This window comes from Rana temporaria, chromosome 3 (assembly GCF_905171775.1).
Source record: "Rana temporaria chromosome 3, aRanTem1.1, whole genome shotgun sequence".
Lineage (NCBI taxonomy): Eukaryota > Metazoa > Chordata > Amphibia > Anura > Ranidae > Rana > Rana temporaria.
The window spans coordinates 440,970,698-440,982,735 of NC_053491.1; the positions used below are offsets into that span (position 1 = coordinate 440,970,698).

Here is a 12,038-nt window from a genome sequence, read left to right on the forward strand (position 1 = left end):
TAGTAGTGTCCTGTACCCCCCACTACCCTCACACTGTAGTGTCCTCTACCCCCCCTTCATAGAGCAGGAAAGCAGTGATCCCCCCCTCAAGCAGTGTCCTTTGTGAATTGTTAATCACAATTACCCCCCCCCCCACTGTAGTGTCCTCTGCCCCCCCCCCTTCAAAATTGTCTTCTCTGTCACCTTCACATCCCCCCCCCCTTTACATACACACAGTGCTGTGTAGGTAGCACTTCCTACCTGCCAGAGTGTATACAGAAGAGCGGAGATCAGGAGACAGCATTGTGCTGGGTGGAGGGCGGGAGTGGGAGATGCACGGAGTTCAAAATAACAAGATGGCGATTGATTGCTAGGACCGCCTAGCAAGCAATCACTGAGGCAGCTCCTCATCCGGCGCTATGCTGCCTCCTGCTCTCCAGTTAAGATGAGAATATCAGAGGCTGGGGAGAGGCAGAGCTGTGGTCGCGATCCACCTGTCTGCTCCCTGTGGTCGGCCGGTTGATCACAATGAATAGTTTGCCAACCCCCCACTTTACAGCTATGGGAGCTACACAGGGCTCAAGTCCTCCGGGAACGTGTGGGAATGGAGTTCCTGCACTTTTTTCACAGCAGGAACGCAGTTCCCTTTGCAGGACTAAAGCAGCCGAGCCACCCCAGCCAATCCTTCACTGAGCGGCGATGCCCAGCTTGACTCACTGTCAGGGGCAGACAAACCTTAGTAATCCTTTATGTTACTGGCCGCTTCCTGTATATGGATTCATCAGGGAGTGTGCGGGTATTACGTCACTTCCTCGATGCCGAAATGTCTCCTGGGAGCTTTTGTCATTGTTCCCAGGAGACATTGCGGAGGTCTGCCGCGAATTATCGCAGGATTTAGAAAGAACTTGGTTAAAAAAAAAAAACATGCGCTTTAGTAATTATGCATATGAGCGTATCATTTTTTTTGGTGGGGGAGTGGATCTTGGGTGGGAGTTCCCACACTTTATTCCCCAGGACTTGACCCTTGAAGCTACAGTACATATTAGCCTCTGTTTGACCTGCAGTTGCCATGGAACTGCACATGTGACCGGTTATGTCACCAGTCATTTGATGGCTTGATAGTTTGGTTGAGAGCACAAGCAACTGACAGTTATCATTTATCAGTTAAATGAGGTTGTTTCAAATATGCTTATGTAGGCAGATTTAGGATAGATGTTGGCAGGGCTTTTTTTTCTCAGAGAATATGTACAGGAACTCTCCCCATCTAAATCACTACTTACCTCTGCCCCCTACCAACCCCCGAGCACCGCTCCTTGGTTTCACCCCCTACCCACCTCCCAGTACCGATCTGTTTAGAGAACACAGAACCAAATTTTATTTTTTTGTGCTTTTGTATGGTATGCGTTGACGATAACAAGAAAAGTAATAAAATAAATCCTCTGCAGCCAGTGAAAATAGACCCCCACCTCAGCAATAATAGATCCCCCAGCAACATTAGACCCACCCTGTCAACATTATACCCACCCAAGCAGCAATAGATTCCCCAGCAACAATAAATCCTCAAAGCAATAATAGACACCCCCAGCAACACTGGACCCACCCCAGCAACACTGGACCCACAGCCCAGCAACACTGGACCCCCCCCCCCCCAGCAACAATAATTTACCCCCAGCAATAATAGATACCCACCGCAACACTAGACCCACCACAGCAACAAGAGACCACCTGTTACAAAATATCACCCCAGCAACAATAGACCCACAGCAACAACAACAGATTTCCCAGCAGCCAGCAACAATAGACCCCTCCCTCATCAATTGTCCAACCAGCAACAATAGACCCCCCAAACAAAAATAGATTCCTGCCAGAATACCCCAGTACCCATTGCCATTACATATATTCAGTGCTAAAGGTGCCGGAACTGCGTTCCCCCGCGTTCCTGCTGAAAAAAAGCCCTGGATGTTGGTATGATCTGCTTGCGAAAGAAATAGGTAGAACTGTCAGTCTTTTAACTGTTTACAGGAGGTTTGGTTTTAGGTTAGAACTGTTCAGTCTTCAGTGGCATTGTTTTAGGGCTACATTTGCTGAATCTTGCTGTATATTTTGGTCACACTCATTCCTCTATATATCTATTGTGTAAGTTATCTGGTCACCTACCAATCTATAAATTAGTGAAGCGCAATAGAAAAAATCATAAAATAAAACATTGCATCATAACATAAATGTCCATGTGTAGGTCGGAAAATAAGAGTCCATCAGTGCATGTGTAAAGCACAGAACATCCGTGCAGTAGGACGTTTAAACAGGCGACACGGATCCCTCCACCACATAGAGATTGGCCTCTCACCTCATCCACTTGACCTACAATAGGTCACAAAGCAGTGAACTTACAGACGGAGTGACTATAGATATCCTGCTCCAGATAAACCATCCAAGTTCAAGCAGTGGTGAACCCACATACACAATACTGATCTATGCTGCTGCTGAACTCCACCGCACATAGAAGTAAAAAAGAGGTGATCTAGTGCTCTCTGCATAAAAGTTTTAATGGCAAAAAGAAAACAAGAAAAAAACAACTCACAATAATTGGCACTCTCTATGCTATTGCCAGCATCAAGAACATGTATTAGTTTCAAACCAGTGCAGTGGCCGCGGGTGACGTCAGACGTGACTCCTCCCCCCACCCGTACGCGCTACGTCCATGCGTGGGACTTCCTCAGTCCAGCCCCTTGTTTCCTGAATTCCACTCTATACCAGATCCGCCATTACGGGCAACAAAGGGAATTAAAACTTTAGAACATATTTGTCTGGATGGGGCTCTTATGCCTTTTGATGAACTTAAACAGAAATATGGGTTACCGAATAAATGCTTCTTTAGATACTTACAACTCCATCGCGCCTTTTCCGCTCAATTCAGATTGCAGCCTATCACTCTATAGATCTAATCTAGAATCCCAATTGTGCGATGATCATTCAGACAAACCCCTGTCTGCCTTCTACAGAGCACTACTACCTTCTGTCCATTTTGGAATGGAAGCTAAGAGGCTGATAGACTACTTGATGCAGATGTTTGGGAGGGTATATGGGAATATCCATTTTCACAGTTGGTTGCAGTTAAAGACCGCCTAATCCAGTTCGAACTAGTGCACAGAGCCTATCTGACACCACAAAGACTAAATAAAATCTCCCCCGGGGCATATCCCCACTGCTGGAAATGTGGGGGTGGCGTAGCGGATTTCCAACACATGTTATGGTCCTGCACTCTGATAAAACTCTGATAAATTCAGAAATTCCCCTAAATAAAGCAACATGCCTTTCCAGGGGGTGTATAACCAAATTTTTTATATTTCATTAGAATATGATTTGACTAACGTCACTCAGTAACTATCCCAAATTCTATAAGCGGGAACCGTCTACCGTTCGGTTAAGGTTATATTGATCGTGCCTATCAGGCTTTTCAATGATCACTTGAGATGATTCAAGACTTGGTACATAAAATCATCTCTCATGTTCTTTCTCTACCAGTAACTGTCTGTGTGACATAATTATAGTAATATTATCACTTCATCCATCCAGTTGCTGGAACAGTTGAAGGTCACGTTAAACACTGGTATGTTCTTTTGTGTTTGACCTACCGTACTGTAGTTTTCATGTTTTTATTTTCTCTTTAGTGTTTTTATCTTTTGTCTTGTTTATACGAGTCTGGGAATGCCCAAAGGCTCTATTCTTTATACTTTTCTACTTTGAAAATTCAATAAACCGAATTCACAAAAAAATAAAATAATTACCAATGCCAAATTTGATATTTCTCTTGGTAAGTTCCATTGTAAAAGGTCAGACATGAAGACATGAAAAGAGAAAAGGGCATGGACAGCACAGAAAAAGTAAGAAAGTGTAATGGAAATAAACCAAGCCATTTAAAGCTTAATGCCACGTACAGACGGTCGTTTTATGCGATGTAAAAAAACGACGTTTTTAAAAACGTCAATTTCATTGACCGTGTGTGGGGGAAAACGTCGCTTTATGTCTTGTAAAAAACGACAAAAAAAAATTGAAGCATGCTTCAATTTTATGTGTCGTTTTTCAAAACGTCGTTTTTTACTTCACAGAAATTGACCGTGTGTAGCAAAAAACGACGTTTCAAACGACGTTTTTACACCCGCGCATGCCCAGAAGCTAGTTATGAAGCGAGCTTCAATGGAAAAACGTGGTGAACGTAACCTCGCTTTGCTAGAGCATTGTGAAAAAACGATGGTGTGTAGGCAACATCGTTTTTGAAAATTGAAGTTTCAAAAACGTAGTTTTTTACTTCACAGAAAACGTCGTTTTTTACTTCACAGAAAACTTCGTTTTTTTACATTGCATAAAACGACCGTCTGTACGCGGCATTACTCTAGCTTAAAAAATGTGCCCGATGGCAAAAAAGAGAGCTGGTTCTCTTTTTTTTGCCGGAGGATTTTGGCAGTTTTACCATCGGAAAAACTGCGAGGGAGCATACACACGGCCGTAATTCCTGGCCAAAAGGTCTCCTCGCAGTTTTCCTGTCGAAAAACCCGGTCGTGTGTATGAAGCATGAGAGGGCCATTAAAGAGGAACAGTTTTAAAACCAAAGCTGGGCTTTTTACTAGAAGAACAGTAGCCGGTTTGTGCGCTGAACTACTGTATGACCAAAGCTGATGCACTACAAAGTGGTGTCCAAAGCTGGCCATATATCGTTCGACTGTCATTAAAACATTCGTAGAAAAATTGTCATCATCAGAACATTCTTGCCATCACATTCACTGAGTCAACTAATTTCATTCTAAATAAATCAAAACCAAGGAACCAAAGCAATAGGACTTTACATATGCCTCCAACAGTAAACCCAACTAAGTTAAAATAAATATCATCTAATTTCTTAATTCATATATTAACAGCTTCCCGACCACGGCACGCCGATATATGTCAGCAGTATGGCATGGGTAGGCAAATGGGCGTACCTGTACATCCCTTTGAATTTGCCGCCTAGTGGGCGGGCACGTGCAGCCGAAGACACGAGCACACGCCCGCCCGTCAATAGTAGCCCATCCCCCCAACAGTTAGAATCACTCCCTAGGACACACTCAACCCCTTGATCGCCCCCTAGTGTTTAACCCCTTCCCTGCCAGTGTCATTTACACGGTAATCAGTGCATTTTGATAGCACTGATTGCTGTATATATGACAATGGTCCGAAAATAGTGTCAAAAATGTCTGATGTGTCTGCCATAATGTCCCAATAAAAATCGCAAATCGCCGCCATTACTAAAAAAAAAAATTATAAAAATCGCAGATCGCCACATTACTAGTAAAAAAAAAAATATTAATAAAAATGCCATGAATCTATCCCCTATTTTATAGACGCTATAACTTTGCGCAAACCAATCAATATATGCTTATTGCCATTTTTTTTTTTGTTTACCAAAAGCATGTAGAAGAATACATATCGGCCTAAATTGAGAAAGAAATTCGTTTTTTAGATATATTTTTGGGGGATATTTATTATAGCAAAAAGTAAAAAATATAGCTTTTTTTTCAAAATTGTTGGTCTTTTATTGTTTATAGAGCAAAAAATTAAAACCGCAGAGATGATCAAATACCACCAAAAGAAAGCTCTATTTGTGGGGAAAAGAGAACGTCAATTTTGTTTGGGAGCCAGGTGGCACGACCACGCAATTGTCAGTTAAAGCCACGCAGTGCCGAATCGCAAAAGGCGTTCTGTTCAGGAAGGGGGAAAATTCTTCTGGAGCTGAAGTGGTTAAACATGTTTCATTGCAGTATGTACAATTTTTACTGAATGAACTACATTCTCAGTTAGAATTTTGTTTTTTAAGAAGAATTTCCATCCAGCTCCTTTGAATTCTCTCTTCACAATGGTCGTAATTGAATGCTGATTTGGCCTCACTAATCATTAGGAAATCAAACGTTCCCTAAATTAAAATTTTACAATGAAATTATCCTGGTATATCCCAAGCCTAAGTGTTTCCTGAGCACTTCAGGGTTCTGGCACAGCCAAGGTAATCTGGTGCCATGTAATGAACCATGGGGATCTGGCCCATATTGTACAATGACCGCCCAAAGGTCTGATTGAAGTGATCACAAAACATCACTTAGGACCAGCATAATTCTATAGCTGCAGGTGAGCCAAGTCACACTGACACCTGTCAGAAGAGAACTGTGCACCAGAGTATCGCACAAGTGATCTCATAGCGTATAAATAGATTCGGCACAGCTACCGCTCAATTAGAAGCGGGAACGCAGGGTGTTTCACATTCATTAGCACTACAGACCGCAGCCCGGTGAGAGAAACTTCTCCCTCAGGCTGCATTTACATTCATACATAGAAGTAGAATTGAGGTGAAAAAGGAGATTTTCACAGCTGCGTTCCTGAGGCACTAGGCTGCAGCTACTCATTATCCTCTGCATATAGAGCCGACAATAGAAGAAGTCGTTCTTTACTTCTTTTTTTTTAAGATTTTTTTTTTCTTTTGAATATAGTTTTGGGAGTTTATGCGGCTTACATAGTTTAATGATAAAACTTTAACTGACCTGGCTCTATTGCAAATCTCTATACATCATGTTTTTTTTTTTTTTTTTATGGTTTTGTGGGACAGTCCAATGGACACGCAGAAAGGTTAAAACACAGACAGCTCACCCCGGGAATGCAGTCTACTCTCTCTTGATGACTTCATGAGTGCCCAGTTCCGCTGGGGTAATTACAGATGAAAGGGATTAGTTGTAAGCACATTGGATTGTGTCCAAATAAAACGGACAGTTTTATTGAAGTATACAATGATAGCAGCGGTTAAAGGCACTCAAGCACTTACGCATTTCAAACAACACTATCCATTAATAATAGCAAATGACGTGGATGATGGGAAAAAATATACAGGGGTTAAGGCCTATCCCTTCAAATAAATTACAAGATATCATTTTTAAAGGGTAACAGGGTAAAAGTGGAGTGGATGCCACATAATAGATGGTAGTCAGCTAGCTAAGTAGAGTTTGGCCACTCATGAAAAATATGGATATTGCAGAATTCAATTACAAGTGTAAACAAAAAGCGTTGCACTAACAGAAATTGTGTAAAGTCAGTATATAGTAATCATATATAAATCCAACATGAAAAACAGTTCCATAAAGAAAATAGTAAAAAATGTGTGGTTCCAACAGCTAAAAGAACGAAGATAGATGTTATCTCCTTCCCTTCACCAAACACAGAATACAAGAGAGTGGCAACTCTGCTCTGAACCAAAGTGCCAAAGTAGAAGTCTTATGGTGACGAAACGCATAGGGAGGAGTGGCTTGTTCATGTCATTGTGTTACTTGGAAGTGGAGGGATTTGTTTATGGAGACATGCGCGTGTTCTTTTACTTGTGTGAGTAGCACTCGCTATTAAAGAAATATTTGTCCTAAGGTTTTACAGTATTTTGTGCTTTTTATTTATATGTACAGTACAACGTTATTGGGAGCTGGTGATATCTTTCTGGATTCATACCCAAGACATCATCCCTGAGGTTGTGCTTTCCAGTTCTAGTACTGCTAGTGGGAGCGGGTCCCCAACAGCCCTTTTGACCCGCTTATATTTAAGGGTCCACACGCTCTAAAGAGAGGACATCTTGTTAGGGTGTTGGTGATTGGCCTCTTTGGTGAAGGGAAGGAAATAACATTCACCTTCGATCTTCGAACCACATATCTTTCACTATTTTCTTTGTGGGATTGTTTTCTATGCTGTATTTATATATGATTACTATATACTGACTTTACACAATTCTTGTTAGTGCAACACTTATTGTTTACATATGTATTTTGATGACAAATATCTTATTGTTGTGTTTGCAGCTTTTTCATTTAAGATTTACACAAGCGTAGTAATTTTAGATTTTTATTCAATTCCCAAGTGCATCTGCACAGTTTTCTCTTAACCCCCCTAAAAAGGTCAACAAATTACCTATTAGTCCTAAAAGAGAATGCCATCCAGTATAGCTTCCTGAGATGGGGTGGCAAGGATGCTGCACTGCTCTTTGGTTCATAGCAGAGTTGCCACTCTCATGTAAGCTGTTTGCTTGCACTACAGTGGGATGAAAAATGTTGTAGGGGGGTGTGGTTATCAGAATTGTCCACTGCTTTCTGGATTGGCAGCACTGACTCTGTTACTGAAACCCTCCCACTAAGAGCTGCAGTGTCTGGAAGGAACACGTGAGACACAAATGATGTAGGATTTGGCTCACAATTGTTGACATTATGAGGCCTGTGCATCACATAGTAACTGGATAAGATACTTGTTTAGACTGTAATACAGGAGCATTTGATTTGTATGTTAAATGTATGCCCAAGCAAAAGTGTTCTCTTTTGAGTTCAGGATTTTCAGAGTCCAGAATCTTTAGACTCTGACATCAGTCCTTCAAGGGAGTGTTTTGGTTAGGGCATCTTGCAGTTATTGATTGGTTTGATCTTCTTGCAGTTCAAAGAGCTCTCAGCCATTTTTTCTAACATCAGTGTTCAAAATCAATGATTTTATGGCCCTCCGGTTTCCTCATGGTCAACTGACCTAAACATATGTTTTGAGCAGTAGGCAATGACTTAGAATATTATGTATCTTCTCCTTAAATATGGCCAAGATTTGGACATTGAATTACACACACTATTATCAAAAATATTAGGATGCCTGCCTTTACACACACATGAACTTTAATGGCATCCCAGTCTTAGTCTGTAGGATTCTATATTAAGTTGGCCCACCCTTTGCAGCTATAACAGCTTCAACTCTACTGGGAAGGATGTCCACAAAGTTTAGGAGTGTGTCTATGGGAATGTTTGACCATTCTTCCAGAAGCGCATTTGTGAGGTCGCAATCTCCACTTCTAATTCATGCCAAAGGTGTTCTATCAGGTTGAGGTCAGGACTTTGTGCAGGTCCACCCCAAACTTGCTCATTCATGTCTTTATGTACCTTGCTTTGCGCACTGGTCCAAATCATTTGATAGAGGGGGGATTATTGTATGGGGTTGTTTTTTTATTCTTTTTTTTTTAGTTCCAGTGAAGGGAACACTTAAGGCTTCAGCATACCAAGACATGTTGGACAATTTCATGCTCCTAACTTTGTGGGAACAGTTTGGGGCTAACCCCTTCCTGTTCCAACATGACTGCGTACCAGTGCAAAAAGGAAGGTCCATAAAGACATGGATGAGCGAGTTTGGGCTCTTTTGCCTAGACCAAATTTTCTCATCCATTCTGCAGTATGTGCTTCTGCTGTGTTTGTGAAAGTATAGGCTAACTTTGAGCAGCTCTTCCTGTTTCCAGACTCCACCCTGATGACACTATTAGTGCAATCTAGGGAGGCCCGGAGTGACAGGACAAAAGGGACAAATAACGGAGGGCTGGGCATGACTGGGTGAGGAGTAGGGCAACAGAGGGTTAAGGAAGGAAGGAGGCATTCTGGAGAGTGGCCGTAGGAAGGCTGGTGGTCTGTGGAGGAGGAGCCCTTTATAAGGGGGCGGGGGCGCACGTGGGACACTCGGGAAAGTTTAGCACGCTGGGAGGCAGGTTTTTCTCTGCTCCCAGCTTTCCTTAAAGAAATGGAGAACGTGGACTTGCTTTTGGCGCGCCTGCGGGCGGCAGCTGCTTCTAAAGCCCCGAGCTGGCTAGAATCCCAGGTGGGTGGGCTGCTAGAGGACGAGGCGGGGGGTCGGATACGGCCGCAATCTTGTCCCTACGCGCTTGGCGGTCGCGGCCACCGGAGCGTTACTCCCCAGGGCCCAGCTCAAAATCCCAGCGGACGTCTAGGAGCCCCCAGGTGGAACCGTCGCCCACATCGGCTTTGCCCGATCCTCGCCCGCACGGCGTGGACAAGCAGACCGATCGGTCACCCCCTCCGATGGGGGGCCATCCAGCGGAGACTCAGCGAGGGAGGGGCCGTGATTCGACCGGCAGATCGGCCAGGAACTCGACCGCCGGTTCCAAGGCAGTGGGGAGGCCGGAGTCCCCGTAGTCGATCCGAAGCTGTGAGGGACGTTGGCAGCCAGCCTGGTAAGTCAGTTTCTTTGTCTTCTGGGGACGTTGCTACTGTATTGTGTAATTTGCTGGGGGTGGGGGGCGGGGGTCCGCAATTGACTGGGGGTATGGTGGGACAATATGCAGGGTCCCTGCCTGTTGGCCCGGTTGTGGCGGGTGATCGACCCGCTGCGCGGGCGACAACAGGGGGTTTGCAGGATCTGCTGGGGGGCTTGAGGGATCTGGTGCAGCGGTTCGCAGGAGGGTCTGTGACGCCTCCTCAAGCCGCACCTTGGGTTGGGGGGCTCGGGGGGCCTGCCAGTGGTACAGTGACTTTGGCGGTGGGGGCGGCTGTTCCCACCGTGGGGGGTCCTGGGGTGTTTCCCGATAGCAGCTCAGGAGATAAGGGGGGAGAGAAACCGGCGGTGGTCAGGTCTGATGTGGTACGGATGACAGACGCCGCCAAGTGTGAGGTTTATGTATGTTTCGAGGGTCCGTTGGGTGCGCATCTGAAGCAGGAGGTCAGGGATAAAATCGCGAAGGGTGAGTATATTGAGATTTTTTCCCTTCTCCCGCTTGAGAAATTCAATTTGGATCGGGTTAAGCCAGACGATTCAAAGCAGGAGGATGAGGAAAAAAGGAGAAGAGCCCGGAGCATTGTTCGGCACTGTTCTGCTATATGGACGCGATTGGGGAGGCTCACCGGGTTGCGCTACGACGAGCAATTTTGTCAGAGGCGGGCTGTTCATCCGTCGCTGCGCTGGGATCACAAGGATATTAGCTTGTGGATGCGGATGATGTCTGCGCCACGGACTAATAGCCCGTTTTTTCCCGGGGGGGTATGTCCACCTCTGGATCGCCGGCCGTAAAAAAATGGGGGGTGTGTTGGCAGTTCAACGAAGGCTCCTGCAAATTTTGAGGAACCTGTCATTTTAAACACAAATGCTCTGGTTGTGGGGGGGCCACCCCTTGTCCCGGTGCTTTAAGAAAGGAAAGCGGGCGGGGGATGCTGCGAACAAGAGGGAGGACGCCAGTCAGGGGGGAAAGGATGCAGCCTTTTCTAAATAGGTACCCAGATAGGGCTGCGGCGCAGCTGCTCGCCTTGGGGTTCTCTGAGGGATTTGTCATTCCGTGTTCTTTGTTGGAGGCGCCATCCTTGGCTAAGAACTTACGGTCTGCTTTGGAGAACCCTGGGGGGGGTGTCCGAGAAATTGACGAAGGAAGTGGAACTGGGCCGGTTGGGGGGGACCGTTTGCGGAGGCGCCGCTGCGGTGAATGATGCCATTGATCCTGAGGAGTGCAAGGTGTCTTATACATCTTTTGACGCGGCGGTGCGGTGCGGTGCGGTGCGCTACGGAAAGGGGGCTCTCATGACAAAGTCGGATATTGAATCGGCGTTTCGCCTGTTCCCGGTACACCCGGACAGCTTTTGGCTGTTGGGTTGCCAGTGGCAGGGGGAGTTCTACTTTGACCAGTGTTTGCTCATGGGTTGCTCCATTTCTTGTGCGTTGTTTGAAACATTTAGTTCTTTCTTGGAGTATTTGGTCAGAGATGTGTTGGGGTTGGATTCGGTCATCCATTACTTGGACGATTTTCTGTGCGTGGGTCCTCCGTCCTCCAATGTGTGTGCGATTTTGTTGGCAACATGGCAGCACATTGCGGACAGGTTTGGCGTGCCGATGGCAGCCGACAAGACGGAGGGCCCTGCCACGGTTTTGAGTTTCCTGGGGATCGTGATTGACTCGGGGGCAATGGAATGCAGACTGCCAGGGGACAAGGTGGAGGATCTCCGGCTGGTGATCAGGGGGATGTTGGGGCGGAATAAGGTTCAGCTAAGGGAGTTGCAGTCACTTCTAGGTAAGTTGAACTTTGCCTGTCGTATCATTCCCATGGGCAGGGTGTTCTGCCGACGGCTGTCGGCGGCTACGGCGGGGGCAATGTCCCTGACTCATTTCATTCGCTGGACAGGGGAATTGAAAGTAGATCTGCAGGTGTGGTACACCTTCTTGGAAGAGTACAACGGGCGGGCGCTTTGGATGTCGGGACCTGT

General features: G+C 45.4%; 1 protein-coding gene across 1 annotated transcript in view; it reads right to left on the minus strand.

Moving 5' to 3' along the window:
• Positions 1 to 12,038, minus strand: part of LOC120930549 (potassium channel subfamily T member 2-like) — a 226,446-nt gene that overhangs the window by 143,172 nt on the left and 71,236 nt on the right. The gene's annotated exons all lie outside the window — the stretch shown is intronic.